Below are 13,673 nucleotides of genomic sequence, written 5' to 3' on the forward strand. Positions count from 1 at the left end.
TTGCATCTTTGCTGCTGCATGGATCTGCATCCCCTGCCTCCACTGAGACAGCAGACCAAAGGACCTTGCTAGCACACCATCCCTCAAACATTGGCATGCTGCCCCCAGGCTTATCCCTAGCAAGCCTGGTTTTATGCCTTCCCCACTTCAAATCTAGTTTAAAGCTCTTTCAATGAGCCCTGCTAAGTCCTGTGCAAAGATCTTTTTCCTGCTTTGAGACAGGTGTACCCTGTCTGTTGCCAGCAGGCCTGGTGTCATGTAAACGGACCCATGATCAAAAACCCCAAAATTCTGCTGGTGACACCAGGCTCTGAGCTAGGTATTGATCTGCTGACTCTTCCTGTTTCTTCCCTCATCATTCCCTGCAACTGGAAGGATAGAGGAGAATACGACTTGTGCTCCTGATCCCTTAAGCAGTCTTCCCAAGGCCCTGATGTCTTTCTTGATTGCGCTCAGACTTCTTGTTGCAACTTCATTGCTGTCTACCTGAAAAATCAATAATGGATAATAATCTGAGGGCTGTACCAGGGCAGGAAGTTTTCTCTTCACATCTTTAACCTGGGCCCCAGGGAGACAGCAAACTTCCCTAAGAAGTGGGTCCGGTCTGCACATTGGGCCTTCTGTTCCCTTCAGGAAAGAGTCTCCAATGACGATGACCAGTCTATTTTCTTTATGGAAGCGGTTTTGACACAGGGCGTAGGCCAACTTAACTTCGGTGGCACCTCCAGGCTAGATGAACCATCATCCTTGTTATTATTTGGTTCAACTTGCAGAGCCTTGTACCTATTATGCAAGGGCACCTGGGAAGGTGGGGCAGTCACAGAGGAGATGTGCCTGCTGCGCCGGGCAGGAACTTGTCGGCATTGCCCACTATCCGTTACGTCACTGTGATCAGCCAGGCAGAGAGAGGATAGGGAATCCGCTGTATCATGCGTCCCGTCTACCTGTTGGGCCTGTCCCAGGGAAGGTAGGGTTTGATTTCAGCAGTCCGTCTCTCTCTCAGACTCCCTGATACTCCTCAACCTACTCAGCTCCTCCTGGAGCTCTGTCACTAAGCGGAGGAGTTCCTCTCCCTGGGCGCATCTCCCACAGGTGTGCTCACTGCTGCCATGCGGTACTGGCATGTCAGTAGGGTCCACCCTCCGGCCTGACACCTGTCAGCTGTGGGCTCCTGGAGGCTCTCTCAGCTCCCCCTGAGGTTCCTGAGGGACTTGTACCTGGCTGCAAATTTGACAGAAGGTTTTTGTTATTTGCTCTCACATCACACAAATGGAGTGGCAATTTTACCCATGGCAAATCTGTGCCTTTAACTACATCTAGCATCTTTATTAGCATTTTAGCATTCAATTGAGTTATCCTGGTACATTGTAAACACACTGGATCTGAGGTATATAGAAAGAACATATAAAGAGGTGTTTGGGTTTTTTTTTTAAAAGGAGTGGAAATTAGGCAAAAGCTTGCTGTGGACAGGTGGTCCTACTTATTAGGGATGACTTTTAACAACTCCAGGCCACAAATTAATGCTGCCTTTTGGGGAAAAAAAAAATTGATTTTAGAAAAAAATGTCTTTGCATTTCTTCTTGCCATTTTTCCTTCTTTTGATATATCCGTTTCTTGTGCACTGCTTTCTCTCCTTGTTTATCAAAGTTTCTAATTTATGGTCTATTGATGCACAACACTTCTTTGATCTTAGAGTTGGTACTTGGCTGTCAGTAAGAAAGATGAGAAGCAAAAGTGTGAAGGATTTTCCCAGGGTAGGACAAGAGTTATAGCCATGTGTCTAAGTAAGAAACTCAGGCGAGTGAAGAAAGGTTGGACTGCAGAAAAGACTATCACTTTGTTTTGGGAGCTAATATAGTTTATGTGTTTAAAATAGTTATTAAGATTGGTTTATATTCAGCTACTTCAAATTGTCCAACACTTTCACTATATAAAATAATGATTTTTTATTTATTTATTTGGTTTTCATCTTGCCAACCAGCCTGCCTTTTTCCCATTGTTTCTTGCCTCCTTTTTAGTGTTATGCTAGATACTGGAGAGAAAGTTTTCCACTTATTCTGATTGGAAAAGTTTTCTTAAAAGGCTAGCTCTTTGGTTTTTTGACCTTGGGTTGTTTGTTCAGTATTGGTTCAATCACCTTCTTTAGCAAGAGAGCATAAAATTTGTTTAACAGTGCAAATGTCTGGCCTAGCCTAAGTTTGCTGAGATTTCTGGACACATCTAATACTGTTGGTATAGATCTACCACATTTATCTGCATGGAGATTACACTGGCCTTACTGCAGTACTGATTTGGACTAGAAATGTGATGTCTATAGGTACCAGCATGCTCAGGTTCTAAAAAGACTTGGTTGATACTTTGAATTTCAACAGAAAAGACAGGGGAGAGAGGACATTAAAATTCTGCAGAACAATTTCTTTTCTTCAGCATTGCCACTAAAAAAATTAAAACCTAAATCTTGATGTTTCTCTCCCCTCCCCCCAGGAAATTTTACATTTGAAAAAGAGCCTGAAGGCTTAGCAACAATTTAGTAACAATGCAAGAATGTCACCACCTTTCCTGATGAAGTTTTATCTCATAAAGATCTGCCTCATTCTTAAAATGAGGAGAAAGTTTCTCTCTCATGGTTTGAAACAGTTGAGTCCCATGATGGGTATCATATAATGCATATGATTTTACATTCATCTAAACTACAATGCTTGTGAGTTGCTGCCTTGATGCCATTGAGGCTGTACTCCTGTCCTAAAGTGAAGGCATATGGATATCTTTGTAGCTCCAGCACTGCATGTAGGAATATTAGGGGTATGATTTCACTTACTTGAAGATATCAAAATGCCGGAAGCAGAGATCAATGCCAAATAGTTGAGCTGATTAACTACTTTTATTTTCTCTCCTAGAAGATTGGTTATATCAATAAGAAACCCTGAAAATATGTCTTTAAAAGAAGTAATTTTTAGGGAGCCAGACAAACATAAAGTACAATTTGTCTGGTTCTCTGAAATGTTGACTGATAAACACAAGTTGAGTTGGAGTGACTATGGTGAGAAAGCTGAGTTTCAAAAGATGGACAGACTAGAGTATTGTTTCAGTGGTAGAAGTATGTCTATATTTTTCTCATAACTTTCTAGGGAAAAAAAAAAATCTTGTGCATGTGCTCCTCAGTTTGAATTTGTACAGGCAAGCTACCAATTTGATAAATGACAAAAATATTGCTATGTTAGGATATTGCCATGAAAGTATTGTTCCTGACATATACTTGAATATAATAGTAATAATACTGTACAATACTGTATATGTATTAGACACATGCATTTTTTTCTACATCTACTAAGTATGTGGAATAATTCAGCTTCTGTAATTTATTTTGTTAAAAGACATGCTGGTTTTATAGCATTCAAGGATGTACATACAATTTATAAATTTAAGACACTAGAACTATTTATTTCTGATTTTCAACTTCTATTGAAACTGTAGTGTCATGATGGTATGTACAGAGTAATATCCCTGAACTTCCTGAGGCCTTAGCTGGCAGAGTTGTCAAATTAAACTGGGACATTTTGTAAATGTATCTTTAATAAGTACATATGTCTGTCATGCTTCCCTACTCAGTCTTATAAATCAGACTGTATCTAGCTGTCAGATTCTCTCAACCCAGTTGTCCTAATCTGTCAAGTAAAAATTATAACATCTAGGCTCACATCGTTCTCTGAAAATATTTATTTATACCAGTGACATGTCAAGGACACACAATTTTTTTTTTCCCCCAGCAACTAAAACATTGACAGCTGGCCCAAGTCCCTGCCAGGAGGGCAGTGGTTAATACACAGAGAGAATTTATAATGGAGGAACACACCAGCCAAGCAAAGTAAATGCTAGATAGCATTTTAAAAAATTCTTGCTAAATGCCAGATATTGAGCATTCAGGCTTCTCTTACTCAGCATACAATAGTAATTTTACGCCATTCATCATCCTCACCCCCATTCATCTACAGATGAGCCTACACTCCTGTGTTGCGGAGAAATGTAGAGGTTGCCTCCAGGTTTTGTCTCTCTGCATTATCTAGTAATTAACCATTAAAGTTCTAAAGACACATCAGACACATCATAAACAATTGCTGTAACTTGAGAGAAGGAGTTAACAAGCTATGGAGGATATGAAGCTATTGCTTATCCTAGTTCCATCAGCTCTCCCTGAACAGAGAATATGACATCAGAGGCTGAGAGTCAGAGGTGGGAAAAAAGAGGATGAAGGAATTCTTGGTATTTTTAGAGAATAAAGCTTTTTATTATATATGCATGAATAGATGTTAAAGAACATCACTTGTCACTTTTCTTTTTTAGCAATTTTAGACTGCACTCTATTTAAAACCACTACTAAAACTCACCTGCATTCAGTTTAAGACAGGAAGAAAATGAATCTTAGCTCTTTGAAATCTTTTGCCGAAATAAAGAATCAAAATCCCAGTTTACTTCAAACTTGCAATTCGTTCTAGTCATCCTAAAAATACTTTTTCCTCTTTCTTTGTCTCTGAGATGAGTAAATTCTCAAGAGCTCTTTTAGGTGTGATAGACTCAGCTTTATTTTGAACTTTCCACTTATGTATTCATGTTAGCTAGTTTCTGTGGTGATCTGTATTCTTTTGCCTAAAGGGTTTATTCTTGCAATGTCCTGTAAGATAAGAAAATTTAATTTCCTCCCTTTTTGCTGTAGTATAATTGAGAGAATTGCCAATTGTCCAAAATAAAGTTATAAACATCTTTAGATAAAAAAGTGGGATTCCAGTTTGATATATTTTGAGAAGATACTTAAGTTTTGGATGACTTATTCTGCATATACTGGAGGAAGTACACTGGAAGGACACTTGCCCCAGCAGTCAGGAGGTCTGTTCTTTCATGAGCCAAGGATCAGTGGGACAGGACACAAAAAGGACCTGAGTATTGGGACTTGTTCTAGAAATCTGCCATAGCTTGTCTTGATCACTGTTTAAAACAAGGCCATAGCTCTGCTTTCTACAGGAATAATCACTGAAGGAATTGCTTTCAGAAGAAGGGTGATACTTTCTCAATAATAATGACTGTTGCCTCCATGCCAGAAGTGAGTAGAACTTGAGTGAATGCATTGCACATGGGAAAACAGAGTGGGAATAGCCCTGGGAGGAAGCACATTGCCTCACAATCTTGAAAAGGAGTTAATCATTTTGGAATCCCTTCAGGTGCATGACAGGGAATTGAACTTACCACAGATGAAATCTTTCATCAATGGCATTTAACTAGTTATCTCCTCCTCTGATAGGCTGCCTTGTTTAACAGAGAATAGAGTCCCTTTTTTAAACCCCGTTATAATTGTTTTAATAATATTATTTATAATGAGCTTTTGGAGAATTGAAATATGATAGCTGAAGTAAAAAAAAAAAATCCTTAACTAAAGCATTTTTAAAAATCAGAACCCTGGAATCATATAATGAAGGTTGGTTTGGGTTCTCTAGTATGGGTAATTTTTATTCTGTTATAGCTGTTTGTTTGCTTTTCCTAAAAGCCCTGGGCTAATTCAAGCATAACCGTTCAATTTAAGGCAGGACCTGATGCAGAGCAGTCCTATGGACTGTGATAGGCTGAGATGGATGTTTGCTGTGATCCTTTCTGCCCTTGAGATCTGTGTATATCTGAACTAGCCACAAAACAGCCCACAAGAGTTTTGAATCCAGATAATTAAACAGCTGCAGTGCTGGTAGGTACCATGTAGCAATAGTATGGATGCAAAGCTAGAGGGATGTGGAAGAGAAACAGTGCAACAGTTTCAATCTCTCAAGCCAAAAACTTGAGAAATGTAAATAAAAATGATGAGTGACTGATAAGAGAAAGAAACTTTGGATTTCAATCTGATGAAACATAGATTAAAAACAGATAAAGCAACAGCAATGAAGTTTGGACAAATTCTATGTTTAGAGAGGGACAGACAAGATTAAAGTCCCTCTCTACCTTGAAATCTGGATAGTAGGAAAGCATTCAAGTACCTTACTTTCAAATTGGATAGGTTGAATGTTATTTGATCTTTCCAGATATGTGTGATCTTTCTTCGGAATTTTACAAGGAAATGCATCAAAAGTTGGCTGAAAAAGGGTCCATGCAGATCCAGCTGTATAAGGAAGCAAGGATAGAGCGACCGACTTGGGGAATGATACTGTTTTTCTTGGAGTAACAGCATTCCTCCTCTGGTTTTAAGAAATCTAATTCCTTTATTATATACTCGCACAAATTTGTGGTAATAGTGACACTTTATACTATATGGATTTACACTCTTGAACCTTTTTCATAATGTTTCATGTATTTTTCCCCAAATAAACCACTGATATTCTTATGCAAAATTAACTTGGTTATTAAATTGCAGGTATTAGTTGCAGCAAATTCACCTTTAACCTTCTCTAGAGAAGGCTGCAGTTCTTAAACATAGTGAATTAATCATGAGCTTGTTTCTCTGAACAAAAGCTGTATTTGAAAGAATTCATTGTGAAAGAAGTTGTGTCATACATAATGAAGTGTTATAAAAGCCCTGAATGATTTCAAGTGACTAACCCCACATTATGCATTGGGAAATCTGTGCCTGGAACAGCTAGAAGTAAGTAGAGAGGGCCTGATGTAAAGCATGTTGAAGTCAATGACTTTTTTCCATTGTCTGCAGTGGACATGACGCTGTTCAATTTCATGGGACGGAAAAAATTTATTTTATGGAACAAACATGCACAAAGAAACACAACTCATTCCTTAAATACATGTGCTTGCTTCCTGATGGTTTTTAATGTGAAATGTGTGTGCACTGTGAGGTGAGCACACTGAATTACCCAGCTTTCTGAAGTTGCTTTTGCAGGGGAATCAATATCCAATAACAGGAGCTGATCAACAGTGCTTCAGTTCAGTTGAGCATACTGACAAGGTGCTGTGAGATACAAGCTTTCACGGGGTTTCTGATTCTTTAAAAATTAAGGGTTGAAGGAGCTAGACTGTCTCAGGATCAAGCACTGCATTTATGCCATATTTTTCTAAATGTGGAAATGGGACAGCAAAAAGCATTACTGTATAGTTAATGTGTGTTCCTTCAGCTGCTGATGTAGCAGAAAAAATGAAATGAGTGGTTGCAAGCTGCATAAGGCTTTAGCAATGAGAAAGAGCTCTAACAAACTCATGATTGTATACAATACAATAAAATATTAAAAATTCACTAGCTTTTGTGTCCTGAGGAACTGCTTATCCCTCCACACTATGAGCCAGATCATGAAGATTAATCTTAGTAAGAGAAATAATTTTCATTTGATATTAAAGAAAGAATTCCAAAATTTAATATTAACTTCCTAGGTATAATGATTTTTTAAAAAAAATTTCTTTATGATGGACAGAACCCATGCCTTACTGTAGTATGTTATCCACAAAGGGAGTGTCTTTATCAGCCAGCTAATCGACCAGTTCTGTTTGATGAATTATTGGAAAGCTGCTGTTACACGTGTCATCATGCACAGATTGCAACTGTCCAAAGGGTTTTTTAAAATTTATATGTGGAACCATGACTCTTAAATATATATACATTTCTATGTTGATAATAATTTTGCATATATTTCTAGCTAATGAAAAATGTTATTTAAAACAGAGAAATTTCTTTCCATAAAACTAGTGTCCATAAAGGTATTTTTTCTATGGCAGTATTCAAAGTCCACACTGGAGTCTCCCATTTTATTTTAAGTGTCTCTGCAATTGTGTTAACAGGTTTTGGAGCCCCATTGCCTGGTGTACTGGTTTTGGCTGGATAGAGTTAATTTTCTTCGTAGTAGCTTGTATGGGGCTGTGTGTTGGATTCATGCTGAAAGCAGTGTTCATGACACAGGGACATTGTAGCTATTGCTGAGCAGTGCTTACACAGAGTCAAGGCCTTCTCTGCTTCTCACATCACCCCACCAGTGAGTAGCCTGGGGGTGCACAGGAAGTTGGGAAGGGACACAGCTGGGACAGCTGACCCCAACTGACCAAAGGGATATTCCATACCGTATGAAGTCGTGCTCAGCATATAAAGGTGAAGGAAGAAGAAGGAAGGGAGGATGTTTGGAGTGATGGTGCCTTGTCTTCCCAAGTCACCATTACGTGTAATGGAGCCCTGCTTTCCTGGAGATGGCTGAACACCTGCCTGCCCATGGGAAGTAATGAATGAATTCCTTATTTTGCTTGGCTTGTGCACGCAGCTTTTGCTTTACCTACTAAACTGCCTTTATCTCAGCCCATGAGTTTTTGCATTTTAACCCTTCCAATTCTCTCCTCCATCCCACCTGGGGGGAGTGAGCGAGTGGCTGGGTGGGGCTGAGCTGCCTGCTGCAGTTAAACCACAACACCTGGTCCCCGTATGACCCTTGAGACTCTCTGATATGGTTGTCTTCTCACATTATCAGTATGATACACTTACCGGCTCTAAGTCTTGACATCTAGTTTTAACAGAATCACCTCAGTGGAAGAGATAAACAAACTCCAGTAAGTTTTGTGGCGATCTAAGCAGTCCAAGGCTATACCATATTTTCTTTTCCCAGAAAATTATTTTTAAATGAACAGTGGAAGTAATAATCAGCTGCTATTTCAGGCTGTTTAATGTTATTACAAAATTAAATGGATAAGTTCAAAACAAGTAAGACACTACAAGTTGGTTCATCTATGGAAACAAACAAAGCAAGAAAAAGTAAGAGAAAGCAAAAGGCAACACTGAATTTGAAATAAAGGTGAAGAAAATTCAGGTAGCCATTCTTTTTACTCTTGTATCGCTTTTCTTACAGTATTGGAACAACCACACAATGTAGTCTTCTTTTACAATGAATCTTACAAATTGGGAGGATTTGCTTTTAATTCTTCTAAATGGTGTGGGAGAAGACCAGCAACTTTTGTGCTTTGTTTCCTGATCCTATAAACATGGATTTTGTTTGGTTTCAAGTGAGAAGGCCCAGTGATACGCAGAGGGACTACTCAGAGGCTTAAATTTAAGCAGGTGTGTAAGTGTTTGTGAAACTAGGGCTTTTTTTATATTTATTGACCGACAGGTTCATTGCCCTACAGGGAGTACTTCACAAGAGTACTTGCTTGCAGTGACTTTTTTTCTTTTTGGAAAGACCACTTTCAGGTCTAGCCGTTGTTACAGCTCCACAGATTTATGCTGTGGGAAGACCTGGGAATAGTGTCACTAAACAGGGACTTTGGGCAGGGCTGTGTGGTCAGCCATGGTCTGAGTGAGGGCTTGTAGGCTGCAGGGAGTGACTCCTTGTGCTGTCAAAATATGTATTGCGTGTATGGCATGACAGCCAGAGCCCACCCCGTGAAACGCACTCCCGTCTGTGCTAGGAGGGGAACTCTGACGCAGCTTTGAAGACACCAGCCAGGAAAGGAGTACAAGAATGGGATAGAGGAGATGATGCTGATAATTGCATTGTTTATAGGACTCCCTTTGCGAGAGGAGCTTTAGGGCTACAACAGTTGCCCCAGCTATAGCTTTTCAGAGTAGCTACAGGTCGGTGTTTCTGAAGACTGCTGGCTGGCCTGCATGCTGGGTCGGGGGGATCTTCACCACAACCCCTTGTACAAAGCTATTTTTTCTGGCTTTATGCTGGTACAAGGGAGGAAGGAAACACATAATCCTGTTTTTTACACAGGATTTGCTTGTGTGATCTGTAGAAAAATCCCAGATTTCTTCTTAGGAATCCCTTTGCCTTTTGAGGGGGTTTCCTGTCTGTTCTGTGGAATCAGAATTTGTCCTCTTTTTAATTAACTCCTAAAAGGACATTTTGATACTATGGTCTAAATGACACACAAAAAAAGCCCTGAAATTTATTGAATATTGTTAGTCCACTGACTACCATTAATGCAATTTATTTATCAATTGAATTCTGTTTATAAACTTCTTTCAAGTAAATATGACTTTGTGTAAGACATCAGCTATTAAAATGGATGAAGACTTTAACAGTTATTATCTGTGGAAGAAGATGTATTTCGCATTGGCAAAAGTCTATAAAATCAGATCGTCTATGAGGAACTGTATGCTAAATAGACTGCTCTTGTGATCTGCTGTTTGATTTTTTGGCATGAGTATTTGTGTTAAATTGTACATTCACCTTGTAAAGTTCATTCTTTCCTAACTACATTATAACTTCCCTAACTACATTATATTGCTATTATAAGTGCTCTTGTTAAAATGACACCTTTTTATTATAGGAAGGTCTGCTAATATAGCTACAGTAAAAGCTCGTCAGCCTTTCCATTGTAAATATAAATCCCTATTTTCAGGGACTTTTCAGGACTCTGCTATAAATACTCTTTCCAGGCTAACATTTGGCATATAAAACCCCATCCAAACAGCAAAGCTGTTTATTATAGAATTACTTTAGCTATTTGAAAATATTTTAAAGCAGAAAAAGTAGAAATTGTTGCACATTGTGTTTGATCTGATGGATTCCTACGTTTTGAGAAGCTGGGCAGGGAGGAAGGTGTTGGGGTGGGAGAGACGGGTTGTGCTTCCCACTGATGCAGAATTGCTCCTTTGCACCATCTGGTTCTGCTCAGGCCAGTCTGAGTTCAAGGGGCATTTTGTCTTTGGATGCTTTTGTTTTGGGGGGCTTTTCCAACCACTGGGTTTCCAGTGCACTCTTCCCAAGGCGCTTTAATATCATACTTGAAAAATTACTTCTGACACCCTGTCAGATTTTTCCTATGAAGTAGAAAGTTCTTAAGTGCTTTCTGCTCCCATAAGCTTCTCAAAAATTTGAGTCCTAGAAAATAGGTGTGTGAGGTCCTTACTGGTATAGTTTAAGATGGGATAATCTCGACAAGACTAGTAAGACTGCCCAGGCTTTTTCTATCTCACTATGTCCTCTGGCTACATCCAGTGCTGAAATTTAACATCTTTCTGAAGATTCCTACAGTTCTCTCAAATTCTCTTCTGGGGACACTGCTGCTAAGAAGCATCTGGCATGGTATCTGTGAAAGAAGTAGTTTCAGACATATTTCAGTTTGCTGTTTCATGATCACTTTAAAACTGCCTTGGGTAGCAGCTCTTGCTGAAAGGAGTTAGTTGTCTCACTTGTCTTTCCTGTCCTGGGAGTTTCTGCAGTTTCTGTGTTTGTGTGGTCAGCCAGCCAGACCCAGAAGCTGCTTTCACTGGTGAAAAAAAAAAAAAATACACATGGGTGTGGGCTGGTTTTGGGCCAGAGGAACTCCGGGCCTGCTTCATCAAGTGGCCCACAGGGGTGGTGGTCATGCTCAGCAGGGCACCACGAAGGTCAGACTGTCCCTCTCCCACCAGCAGCCCTGTCTTGTCTCAAATGCAACGATGAAACTGCAGTCAGTGATACTTAAATGACTGCTTGAAGCCCTTCCAGAGAGTGACTGCCATCCCTTGCAGAGTGCCTGCAAGTATTTTCCAAAGTTTTTGTTTCCTTGGGGTGCCCACAGGGATCAAGAGGCCCAGGTGTCCGTAGAATAAAGGGCTTCCAGGTGGCCCGATCGTCAGGCCAACATTGAGCAAATTGCAGCTTCTTTAGTCTAGGAGCAACAAAGGTTTCATGACAGTGAGGATGCCTGCATTTGACAGCACTGCACACAGCCTTGTTTGGCCAAAAATCTGTATATGTGCACCTGGAGGAGGGGGAACAAGCAGGTGTTCTTGACCACTCATAGTCTGGATATGCATGAGCTGGGAGGAGACCACTTAGATTGCAAAACAAGTCAAAATTGGGTGGGCTCATAGACTGTTGCTTTTTAATGACAGTTTTCTGGGCCTGGCAGTTGCAGACAGTTTGTGCAAGTACTTTGTAGCACTAGAAAGAGTGCGCAGGGGATTTCTGTGGTTGGTAAGAACAAACTGCTCTAGCAGGAAATATTTTATTATGCTCAAAGCGTTATTCTGAAATCCCCAGGGATTATAAAGTGAAAAGCAAAACTAAACAAGGAAAGCCCCTCTGCCTTCTCACAATTAGCCGTGAAATTTCTGAGAGGCCTCCCTTTTGCCTGTGCCTGCCAAGATGGTCTCATGGGGTCCCAGCCATCACCTGAAGGTCTGCCCGTGCCTCCGCTCTCCAGGCATACTTCACGTGTCCCGGAGGGTAGAAGGAAGCGCTCGTACTAGGGGGAGACTCTTGCTGACTGGTATGAGTCTTTATACCCTCTTAAATGTACTACTTTGTTCTCTTCAGCTGCTTCTTGAGATCCCAATGTTTCTTTTTCTCCCTGAAAGCTGCGTGTGTTCCCAACTCCTCTGCCTCCTCCCTGCTCCGTCCCTGTGTCCGTGTGCCTCCACTAGTCTTCCTCTCTTGTGTTTTCAAAACTCCTTTTTCTGGTGTCCAACTTTACCAGGACTTCTTCAGTGGAAACTGCAAAGTCCTTCTTGAGGATGCTGCCAAGGGGGAAAGAAAAGGTGATCGTGGTTGATTCGGAAATGAGTGATGTAAAAGTTACAGGGCCTTGAGTACATCAGTGTGGTGACAATTGGCAAAGAAGTAAAGGTTATAATAAATAAATCTGGGACATTTGAAAGTTTTGAGGCTTCGTTTATTTCTCACTCCCCTTTTTTTCTTTTCAGTTATTGATAAAAGCTGGAAAAATAGAAGAGATAAAGATGATTTGCTTTTACTTTGGAAAAAGGCAACTGTAAAGCAACTGTAAAGCAACAAAAAACCTTTTTACACCACCATTGTCATTTTGTTCAAAATTGCATTTTGTTTCATCCTTTAAAAAAAAAAAAAGGCCAAAGACGTTCATGAAGGGTAAGCCAGATCTGCATTTCAAACTTTCTGGTCTATGCACCTTTAGGATCAGTCAAGCCCACATGGAGTTGTGTTACATATGGGTAAGGCTTATTATGTTATTATTTGAGTTTATCGTCAAGTAAGTCAGACAGGGAGTTATTCATGGGACCACCCTGTTTAAGCCATTTCTTGTCTTAAAGAAACCAAACCAAAGTATTCCCACAAGTATTGAATGCACTCTGCTGCTTTTACTTCAGAAAAAGACCACCTCTGTTAAGCAATGGTTTATTTTTTTTGTTGGTCTCTTGGGTGACCACTGATGGCAGATTTTCCTGTGTTTCCTATGGTAGAAGCAATATGTTTTGAAATATTTTGATTATGTTTAAAGTATATGTATGAAAATGTGATGTGTAGTAAAGTGATGTATGGCAAAAAAATATTGATATGCATATTGGATATATCAAGAAGCGGAAATGTGGAAGATATTTTCATAAGCATATGTTCTACTTTATTTGGGAGAGGAATATTGGAGGGGATGGGAACACTTATGAAAATGTATAGAAGCATTTTATAGCATGTTGAAGCAGTTTTTCTGATAAATGTTTGGAAAATATCCAAAAATGTTATGGTACATGAAGGAAGCAATATGTAACATTTTTTTCTTATTTTTCTTAATATGGTTAATTTATGTTCACTTACTTTAGAATATATTAGAACCACATTTCATACAAATTCAACTTATTTTGTACTGTCTATGCAAACTACTGAAATTTGGTTGATTTTGTAATGACCTTTATAAAATGCATAAATACATTTCTCCAAATTTATAAATACATGTGAAATGTGCAATGCATATATTTAGGGAGGAAAAAACACATTTCATACAGATTTTGCTAGTCTGTCTTGTTATCAGGA

Source organism: Pelecanus crispus, chromosome 1 (genome assembly GCF_030463565.1).
Source record: "Pelecanus crispus isolate bPelCri1 chromosome 1, bPelCri1.pri, whole genome shotgun sequence".
In the NCBI taxonomy this organism is placed as follows: domain Eukaryota; kingdom Metazoa; phylum Chordata; class Aves; order Pelecaniformes; family Pelecanidae; genus Pelecanus; species Pelecanus crispus.